The sequence below is a fragment of the Ochlerotatus camptorhynchus genome, unplaced genomic scaffold (genome assembly GCF_037179485.1).
Source record: "Ochlerotatus camptorhynchus isolate MF236.1 unplaced genomic scaffold, CSIRO-AGI_Acam_v1.1 ptg000141l, whole genome shotgun sequence".
Classification (NCBI taxonomy): domain Eukaryota; kingdom Metazoa; phylum Arthropoda; class Insecta; order Diptera; family Culicidae; genus Ochlerotatus; species Ochlerotatus camptorhynchus.
This window is the reverse complement of record NW_027040631.1, coordinates 3,082,755-3,094,278: the sequence shown is the minus strand read 5'-3', so window position 1 is coordinate 3,094,278 and position 11,524 is coordinate 3,082,755.

Below are 11,524 nucleotides of genomic sequence, written 5' to 3'. Positions count from 1 at the left end.
ATATGATTGAACAATATTAAATCTGGATCATTTCAGTATTCTGAAGAAAATTTTTGTTGCGATTAGAATTCGAGGCGAATTTTAAGGAGAAGTTAATGGTCTTCTGAAGAGAATTTATAACGAATTATTGCAAGAATATGAAATACTATGTAAAAATCTAAGAGAATCGAATTCTGAAGATAGCTCCAAAGAAATTCAGGAGAGAAAATAAATTGTTAGGAGGGACAATTCTAATAAGTATTCTAAGAGCATTCAAAGGATAGTTCAAAAGAAATTCCAGAGCAATTCTTAGGAGAGATTCAAGTGAATTTAGACAAGAGTTCGAAGAAAGTATTGTAAGAAAATCCAAACGAGAATGTTTTTTTTTTACCAAGGTGTCCAGCCCATTAGGCCCTGGATGATGAGAAGACGGAGCCCAAAATCGAACCAATTGTTTATTCATATGAACACGGCGAATGAGAACGACTCAAATTTGAGTTTAGTTCACTCATAATCGCCAAAAGTGCAGGAACTCTGCGATGAGTTAATTTGCCTCATGTTTTCCCAGGTTTTTCCAGGATTTTCCAGGGAAAAATTCCTGAATTTGAGAAAAGTAAAGATTGCATTCACTCAGTCTATTGGTACTACTAGGAGACTGAATAAAATTTTCGTCAATTTCCTCATTTTCCGGCAGATTTTTTAGGTTTTCCACAGGAAACCATGAGACAAATTTTAGTCATCGCTGAGTTCCTGCACTTTTGGCGATTATGAGTGAACTAAACTCAAATTTGGGTCGTTCTCATTCGCCGTGAATTTATTCCCCGGTGTGATGAAACGAGTATAAGTATTGTAGTCCACCAATATTTAAAATGTTCAAGCATAGAGGTAACTCTAAGACTAGAAGGTCCCGAAATAACGTGCTCAACTTTTTGGCTCAGCTCTGGTACTCTCTTCGGTCCCAAGCTAATCGATTCACCCCTCAAAACATAGGAAAAACCAATAACCCCTCATTTTATCTGTCAAATTTTCATAGCGAATCAAAACAAACTTTGCGTATTTAGTACTAGAATTTCGACTAGAATGGAGTACGTTAATCGTTTGCTTGGGACCAATAGGCTAGTCAAGTAGTGAGCCAATTTAAAATCGTTAGTTTCGTATTGATTGTTGGTTCAAGCTTGTCTCAAATCATTCTATTAATTGTGGGATGTAGTTATAATGTAAGCCACATTTTTTTTTAAATATGGGAAATGACGGCTTCGGCATGACAGACTATTTTCGGCAACACAAATTGAAACACTATTTTCACTGGATTTTGTTACGAAAACACTTCGCTGAATGCATGCAAACGATTCTTTATGCTTTCTGCTTCAATTTGACTATATTTTTACCACTGAGAAAAAGCAATTTAGCAAGGTTTTCTTGAAATGCAACACACGCACTATAAATTGCAGCTGATTTCGAGTTGCCGATAATAGAACAGCAGATTTACATGCAGTTCAAATGGAACGGTTGCCGAAGAAAAATTGGTTGCCGACAATACTCGCTCTCACTAGAGAAGATTGGAGCTTTGTAAAAGCGTTTCAAAACAGTTTTTGACAATTCTTTCGACTGAAATTGTTATAGCAGCTGGCAGCAAAAGATTATAAACAAACCAATACTGCATATGTGTGCGTTCCTTAGAGAAAAAGGCTATAGAAAGAAGGTCGCTGCTTAGGTTGCCGGGAATACGTAAATTCCCCTATATCAAAATTACTTTTGAACATTTTTCATCAAAAATTGGTCCATTTTGCCTCGCATTTTGCTTCTCTTTAATCATTCACGAATTTACGAACATAAACAAACAATCGTAGAGACACGATTGAGCTTTGCGCATAACGTTTTATCTCACATGGCTTACTGCACTGTCTTCGTTCGCGCATCAACATCAGGAATCAGGTAACTCTTCGCAAAATTACAGAATAACAGTAAATAGACGTCATTAGTTTAAGCGAGAATATGAATCTCAAACAAATACCAGCAGACAGGCTTGAAACATGACGTTGATTTGCTACAGGCAGATATTAAAAGTGAGACAAAGCCAATACCATGGATCCCCGGTAATCTGACCGTTTTTAATCTTTTTAATTTGAACCCCACTAATCTGCACGGCGTGCAAACCAAAAGTTGCTCAAACGTCATTTTACACATGGAACGGAGTAAAGCGAAACGGAACCAAGAGAGTTCCTGCAATTGCCTAGATGTTCATATAATAATCCTGAATATTCCAAAATTTTCCTGGAGTTCTAGGAACTGCTCTGAAGTTCACGTAATTTCCCTAAACATCTTTAAACTTTCGTGAATTTCTCGGGAATTCTTTGAAGTTCTCTGGACTTCCCTGGAATTATCTGAATTTCCCGAAAATTCACTGTACTGTTTTTAAGTCCTTAGAACTTCTCAAAGTTCCCATATTTTTTCTGGAGTTCTTCGAAGTTGTTGAAACTACCCTTCCCTTCCTACGAATCTTCCCATAAAATTTTCATACTTTCCAGAATGTTCTGGACTTCCCTAACGATCCCTACTTTTGTTTAATAATCATGGAAGCTCTTGAAGTTCTAAAAATTTCCCAGAAGTGCTAGAAACCTTAATAAAAACAAAATTTCAGTGAAGTTATTGAAAATACTTTGAGGTTTTCTAATTTTCCCTGAAGTTCTCCAAACTTGCAATTCTCATGAAGCTCTTGGTACTGCTCTGAACTAATAAATTAGAACTGTCTTAAGAACCCTTGAATATCCCTGAACCACCTTTGAACTTCCGAGCAGTTCCAGGCCAAGTAGGATGAAATATTAAACATTTTGACTCAACCTTCTCCGATTTGCATAAAACTTTACACAATTGTGTGTTATGGGCATTCATTCACATTTTACGCTCCCTTATTTTCTGATGTTCATGAAACATCCCTGAAACACTTGAAGTTCCCCTGAAATTCTTGGATCTTTCCTAAATTTTCTGGACGTATATAAAGTTTTTTTTTAAGTTCTCTGGACCTCAGAGAAATTATCAAAGTTTTCCGGAAATTTCTTACAATCCCTGGAATTCTTTCTGAAATTTCCGGAACTTGTATTGTATTTTAGTTTATTTAGTCGAACGCAACTAACAGCTCACTGATTTCACAAGTCTAAACCAGTCCATCTGTCACTTATAGCGGAGCTTTTCAAAAAAGAACTCATTACTGCACTTACGTATTGAACAGCCACCGCGCAAACCAAGATGCGTGCGTAATACAACATGTGTCTACTGATCGATAGCATCACCGGTAAAAGCAAACTTCCAAGCGGCTGTATGAGAGACATATCAAGACCAACAATTGAAATGGCCTTAACTCCATTTTGTAAACAAACCTTGTAAGGCCATTTTCTCGCGAACCGAAGTCCGCAAAGGCAAACCAACATAATGAACAGGTAGGGGAAATTCTCCTCTACCCGATTGTGGTTTCGGTTCGCGAGAAAATGGCCTTACAAGGTTTGTTTACAAAATGGAGTTGAGGCCATTTCAATTGTTGGTCTTAGAGCAACCGTAACGGTCGTTGTCATTTGCGCGACTATTTTAACAGCGCACAGCGCTCTCATTTTAGTTTAGTCACTCTTCTCCACACCGGTCGCTGCTATCGCGGTTATCAATTTACTCGCCGTAGTCCGTACCGGTAGTGAGCATTTTGACATTTCTACGAATAGCAACCTTTCTCTTGCGCTGCTATCGCGTTGCTAAATTTGGTAACGCGCTTCTCACCGAGAAGCCGACTGCTATTTTAGTTACTCGTATGGCAACCCCCGATACGGTAGCTGCGCTATGATGAGGGCTGCTTAAATGAGTTTAGCAGCGTACCGTTACGGTTGCTCTTATATGTAGTTGTGTTACACTACAGACAAACAGACGTAACTCTTTGAAAAAGTTTTTCTTGAAAACATAGTATCTCAAAACATAGGACCTCAGTAAGGACATCTCTCGGGCTTCTCGCGGAAAACAATGACTTCTCTTGATGATTTCTAGAAATTCAAGTCTCGCCCACGCAAACCAACATCCTCATCGGGTAGGGAAAGACTTCCCCTATCCGATGGTTAGGTTGGTCTGCGTGGACGTGCCTTGAATTTCTAGAAATCATCGAGAGAAGTCATTGTTTACAAAAGCTGTTACGCCCTAATTCCAGCTCTATCTAGAAGTGTTCATTGCTTACACATGATATAAGTCATAGTCTGTCCGGGGTATTAACCGTATTAACATCAGCAATCACATCTGTATGTAAACTGGAAAAGCGATGTCAATCATATATCATCGCATGTGATATAGGTGTAGCTTTCTCGCATACATTATTATTTTTTTCTTTTACTGATACGTTGTTGGAACATTTTGCACGCATTTTGCTTTGTTCAGGTGTTGTGTATTAATTGGCGTTTTTAATAGAAAAGGTGAGCCATGTTGTAAGCTACGGATATATTGGTTTAGACTACTTTTACGATTTTATGTAGTTCTAAGCCTCTATACTGCCGCTATTCGCATAACAGTCCTATGTAGATAGGGAATCCATAGGAAATGGGACTGTTATGCGAATAGCGGCAGTAAAGTTCTACTGGTTTATAGTACGTTCAGACTACAGAGTTATAACATGTTATAGCGCTATCTTGATGTTGGTTTCTGTGTTGCAATTATTTGACAACCGTTATAACATGTTATAACTCTCCAGTCTGGACGGCGTTTTGTCAATGTGAGCTAATGAGCTGTTCAAAATAATCGGCTCCCCTTAGTGAGCTGGGCGGGTCTGATCCACTCAGCCTGATGAGCTGTTTTGCCCACCTCTATAAATGAGAACCCGCATAAAGGCAAACCATTACTTGAGCTTACCAAAAATGGTTAAAAATTGTTTATAATCCCTGCTAAACTTAATCTGAAATGGTTATGGAACTTTACATGAACGTTTATGTGATAAAGTTTTAACCTTATGCATTATGGTTCTTTGCAAGTGAACCATACAAATAATGGGTTGTTAAGAACCATTACCATTCAAAATAGTTGTTTTCTCCATACATTTTCGGAGAGAGGACTATATGAGAACAGTTTTACTTATGATTTGAGAACTTTAATGTTGATGGTTATGGTAGCCAGTAAGGTTCATTAATGGTTTTGTATTATCGATCAACTTTCCGTGGAATATATCGCGAATTGGTTACCTGTATAGTACTGATTTCCAATTCACGATTTATTCCACGAAATTAAAATGAATTAATATCCAAATTAGTTTTCCAAATAAGTTCATGGAAATGGCCTTAAATTATCGAGCTAATTCTTCAACATCTTAAAACTGCCCTATATTCCAATCTATCTACGTGCTTTCCTGATGTTATTAGAACTACCGAAAAGTTTCTAAGCTTTCTTAAGTTCTCTGAGCTTCCCTGAATTTATCAGTATTATGTATAAAGCTCCCGCAATGTTACTGAAGTTAGATGAATTGCCGGAAGTTAATTGAAATTACACGAACTTCAAGGTAAATTTCCTCAAATCCATAAAACTTCCCTTAAGACCCTGTAATGAAGTTTCAGAAGTTAGTTAGTGCAACAGCTTTAAGCTAAAACGTACAACGTTTTTGTGAAACACGAACAATAAATTTTAAATGTAAAACTGACGTTAAAATGATTTGTATTTTTAGGAACATCGTTACGTCTAGTAAACAAGGCCGTTGAATCGAAAAGACACTTGGTGAGACAGCGAGACTGAGGTAAAATTTCATTGTTTGAATGAGAAATGGAACTTTTACAGTACCCCAAGCATTCATTGAGGCTACAATGGATAAATGGGATCTTCCTGCATTCAGGTTCAAACTGATCCCACCAAACGAGATCAGAGATGAGTGGGTGCGTTACAAAAGGCAGTTTGAATACTTAGCTCTGGCCAACGACGTAACGAATAAAACTCGCCTGAAACACATTTTTCTTGCACGGGCAGGCCTGGATGTTCAAGATGTATTCAACAGCATCCCTGGAGCAGATGTTGAGGAAAGGATTGGAGTTGACCCATTCAAGGTAGCAATAGGCAAACTGGACGAGTACTTTGCGCCGAAACAGCATGAAGCCTACCAAAGATTCGTGTTCTGGTCATTGACGCCGAAGGACAAAGAAGAACCATTGGATAAGTTTCTTTTACGTGCAATGGAGTATGCTGGTAAATGTAATTTAACAAGAGATCGGGGTGATTGACATGCCCCACCAGATTTGAGAGAAAAACTGCTTCAGAAGGACAAGCTTGTGTTAGACGAGGTTGTTAAAATTGTGAATTCTCATGGAACCATCAAGTACCAGGCCAATCAGATGGCAGGTAGCAGTGTATCACAAGCACAACCCACGTTGGACACGGTGAACAAAATCACAAACCTTCCTTCTGGTAGAGGCAAGGATTACGAATGCTCGAGATGCGGTCGAAGAGGCCATAGCGGAACGGATCGTTCATGTTCAGCCAGAACAAAGGTCTGCGATAACTGTGGAAAAATCGGCCACTTTGCGAAATGCTGTCGCACACCTCGTGCTGCTCCAAAACGAGAGAACCGCGACGGAACGGACTCGAGACGCAAACGTGTGAAGTATCATCACCAGGTCCGAGCAATCAAAAATTCGGAGGATGAAGGTAAATTCTACAGCTTTATCTTCGCTGTCGGTGATGGGGACGAGTTCCTATGGGTTAAGATCGGAGGAGTGCTTATCCAGATACTAATCGACTCAGGGTGCCAGAAAAATTTTATAGATGACACTACTTGGGAGAAAATGCGAATTCAGGGAGCAGAAGTTCAAAACTTGCGATCATATTCCGACCAAACTTTCAGAGCTTATGCACACAATTTGGAGCCGTTAGTTGTCGAAAATGTGTTCGAAAGCCTCGTCGAGGTCGAGGATGGAGAAAGGCACATTAGTACGGCAACAACATTCTACGTTATCAAAGGCGGGTCACAGGCACTCTTGGGTAGAAGTACGGCCAAAGAACTGGGCGTACTTGTTCTGGGACTCCCAAGCACCAATTCCCCAGACGTTTTTCGCGTACGCTCTGAGCTAAAGCATCCGTTCCCGAAAATAAAAGAAATCAAGCTAAACATTCCTATCGACGAAACTATTGCACCGATCAGTCAACACGCTCGCCGGCCACCTCTGGCGTTGTTAGATAAAATTGAGGAAAAACTGTATTCATTACTGGCTGCAGATATCATTGAACCGGTATCCGAATTTAGTGAATGGGTGTCGCCGTTGGTCACGATTGTAAAAGACAACGGTGAACTACGCTTGTGTGTCGACATGAGAAGAGCAAATTTGGCCATAAAACGCGAAACACATATGATGCTGACATTTGAGGACTTCCTTCCACGATTGAAGAAAGCGAGATTTTTCAGCCGGCTGGACATAAAAGAGGCATTTCATCAGGTGGAGCTTAACGAAAAGTGCCGCCATATTACGACATTTATTACACATCGAGGAATGTTCCGATACAAACGCCTGATGTTCGGGATTTCGTGCGCGCCCGAAATGTTCCAGAAGATTTTGGAGCAAATCCTTGCTGTTTGTGAAAACGTTGTAAATTACATAGATGACTGCCTCATCTTCGGAGAAAGACTGGAAGAGCACGAACAGGCCTTGGAAAAGGTGATGCAGACACTGCAAAGTAAAAACATCCTTTTGAATCACGGAAAATGCGTTTTTCGCGTGGAAGAGATTGAGTTTTTAGGTCATCACCTGTCCGCAAAAGGAATTCGCCCAGCCGATGACAAGTTGACAGCACTGAAGTCGTTCCGAGCACCGCAGTCTTCAGAAGAATTAAGGAGCTTCTTGGGACTGGTGACCTACGTTGGCAAGTTTCTTCCGGACCTAGCAACAGTTTGTGCACCGTTGCGTGTTCTTACACACTCAGGAGTTACGTTCACATGACAACAGGAACACGAAGAGGCTTTTCCTGAGCTGAGAAAAGTATGATTTCGGATATAAGAACACTTCACTTTTTCGATAATACTCTTCGAACTCGAGTCATAGCGGATGCGTCGCCGGTCGGCCTTGGAGCCATGCTTGTCCAGTTCATCAGCAATTACGAGGATTCTGAACCACGCGTGATATGCTATGCCAGCAAAAGTCTGAGTCCAACTGAAAGGAGGTACTGCCAGACCGAAAAAGAAGCTTTTGCTTTGGTTTGGGCAGTTCAAAGATTTTCGACCTACCTGGTGGGGAGGAAATTTGAACTCGAAACGGACCATAAGCCTCTCGAGACAATATTCTCGCCCACTTCTCGACCTTGTTCGCGCATTGAGAGGTGGGTACTACGTTTACAAGCGTTTATCTTCGTTGTGAAATACCGCAAAGGATCAGGAAATGTCACTGATCCGTTTTCGCGACTGGCAGTCGAAAGCATCTCTCGAGATTTTGATTGTGACAGCCAATTCCTGGTTTTGGCTATTATGGAATCAGCAGCAATAGATACGAGCGAGTTAGAGAAAGCTTCAATTGACGATCATGAGCTCTCCATCGTCCGTGAGTGTGTCCGAAGCGGGAAATGGGACAAAAGCGAAGGTAAGCCTTTTGCAGTTTTTCAGAACGAGATAGGGTTCGTTGGGGACTTACTGGATCTAAATTAGTCGTACCAAAGTCTCTGAGAAACAGAATGCTAGTTTTAGCGCATGAAGGTCACCCGGGAGAGACCGTGATGAAGCGTAGACTGAGGGACCGTGTCTGGTGGCCGAAGATGGACCGTGAAGTTGAGGCATACGTGACAGCTTGCGAAGGATGTAGATTAGTAGGACTACCGAGTAAACCAGAACCGATGCAACGTAGAGAGCTGCCAATTAAACCGTGGATTGACGTAGCTTTAGATTTTCTTGGACCACTTCCGTCTGGAGACTATCTTCTCGTTGTGATCGACTATTATAGTCGCTACAAGGAGATCGAGATAATGAGGCAGATTACCGCAGAGGAAACCATTTCACGACTACACAAAATCTTTACTCGGCTTGGATTTCCAGTCACGCTCACTTTAGATAATGCCAGACAATTCATCAGCTCATCATTTGAAAACTATTGCCAACGGAATGGAATTCATTTGAACTATTCCACCCCCTACTGGCCACAGGAAAATGGTTTAGTGGAGCGTCAAAACCGCTCCCTGTTGAAGCGTCTACAAATTAGCCACGCACTTGGCCGTGATTGGAAGACTGATTTGCAAGAATATTTGTTAATGTATTATACATCACCACACTCCGTAACAGGAAAAACTCCAACTGAACTTTGTTTTGGCCGGACAATCAGATCTAAAATTCCATCACTTACCGACGTTGAGGTTATGCCATCAAGAGATGAAGTAGCAGAGAGAGACTTCTCATTGAAAATGAGGGGTAAGGAGAGGGAAGATGAAAAGCGTCATGCTAGACGTTCAGAGTTGAAGATTGGGGACACCGTCCTGGTCAAGAATCTGTTGCCAGGGAACAAACTTACTAATACCAACAATCAATACGAAACTAACGATTTTAAATTGGCTCACTACTTGACTAGCCTATTGGTCCCAAGCAAACGATTAACGTACCCCATTCTAGTCGAAATTTTAGTACTACGAAATGTTTGTTTTGATTCGCTATGAAAGTTTGACAGATAAAATGAGGGGCTATTGGATTTTCCTATGTTTCGAGGGGTGATTCGACTAGCTTGGGACCGAAGAGAGTACCAGAGGTGAGCCAAAAAGTTGAGCACGTTTCTTAGGGACCTACTTGTCTTAGAGTTACCTCTATGCTAATACGTTCAATCCTAATGAATGTGTAGTAGTTGACAAGAAGGACTCTCGTGTGACAATCAAAAGCAAGGAATCCGAGAAGGTTTACCGCCGGAATGTAGCACACTTGAAGTGAATTACCGATCGTCACGAGGTTGCAGATAGCTGTGAGGATACTGCAACTTCGTCTGAACGCCAGGAGCAGGATGACCCGGAACCGTCCCCATCGACGCTGCATACCGATAAGAGTGTACTGACTAACTTTGAACTTTCTAGGGCTCGACGTCCAGTGATGTTTCCTTCGAAATTTAAGGACTATGCTTGCTACATGGGATTTTGGGTTTTAGAGAAAAAACGAGATGTGGTGCCCTCTACTCTGAGCAACAAGCATACTACATGACTATGGTCGTATAAGCCAGACTACCTGTAACGAGAGAGTGACTATGGTTAAGAGAGTGTAGCAGAGGTAGCGAGCCTAAGAACAGAAGGAGAATAAACGTTTCGTATATTGTTAAGATCAATTGTTAATTATTCAAACAATTACTCACCCGGAAGTACCCTGAGGATTCCACACTTACTTTAAGTACTTAGAATGGAATTTTCTTGATGTTCACGTAACTTTCCTAATGTTTCCGAATTTTTCCTAAAGTTTTCGTAAATTTCTTTGGTTTCTCGGATCTCCTTCTAAGATCCAGCAATTTTCTTGAAATAAATTGATCGGCTCTTAGCTTCAATGATCTGTTCTCGGAGCTCCCTAGATGTTCTCTCAAGTAACAAGAAGGAACAAGAATGCCTGTAAACGTTCATGAAATTCTTTGGACTTCTGTGAAATTTCCGAAATATTTGTTAAGATCACTCGGGGTTCTCTGGACATTCCATTAATTCCGAAACTTTTTAAAAATAATCGAAATGTTCTATAAGTTAATGGACCTGTCTTGAATTTATCGGAACCTATTCTTACAGATCTGAATTTTTCTGAAACTTTTCTAAATTCCCTGAAATCATTTAACTACTCTTAAGTTCTCAAAAAAAATCCTTAATAATTCTAGAGTTAACTTCTCCGAAGTACCTGAAACTTCTTTAAAGTTTCAACAAATTTTCTCAAGTAAATACTCTCTACTTCTCTTGACTTGCCGAATAATGCCGAAGTAGATGTCAATTGATAGCGGATAGCGTTGTTATGTCAAAATTGTCGTTTATCCATAAGGGACTGACATGGGATTCTAGACAACATATGTGGTGCCAAATTGAATAATTGCGACTACTTAGTTCAAATTTCACATGTTTAATCACCACTTTGGACTATAGTCGCTATATTTATAGTCTGGCGGATATAATCTCGGGAACCAATTGAGCTGTCAACTAGCGGGACCAATCGAGCAAATCACGACCAACAACAGAAAAGAGCACATCAGTTATTGCGAACAAAACTTCGGAACCCCTTTTCTCGTGACTCAAGACTCGCCTACGAAAATTAATACCATCTTTGGGTTCGGGAAGGTTTCCCCAATCCGATGATGCTGGTAATTTGCGTTGGATTGGCGAGGAAAGAATAACCAACGTTTTGTTTTTAAAAGTTGATCGTAATTTTTCAATGGTTGGTCTACAATATATTGAGTTTGTTTCGCTTTTTGATAAATCGAAATTCTATCCGCCAGACTATCAATATAGCGACTATAGTTCCAACCCACTGCGCTCAGTTGGAGCTTAATTTTCTGCTTATTGCCATAGTTCTTATTTAGAAATTTTCGATGAATGTGATATCGAAAATAAAAATCCCATTCCCAAA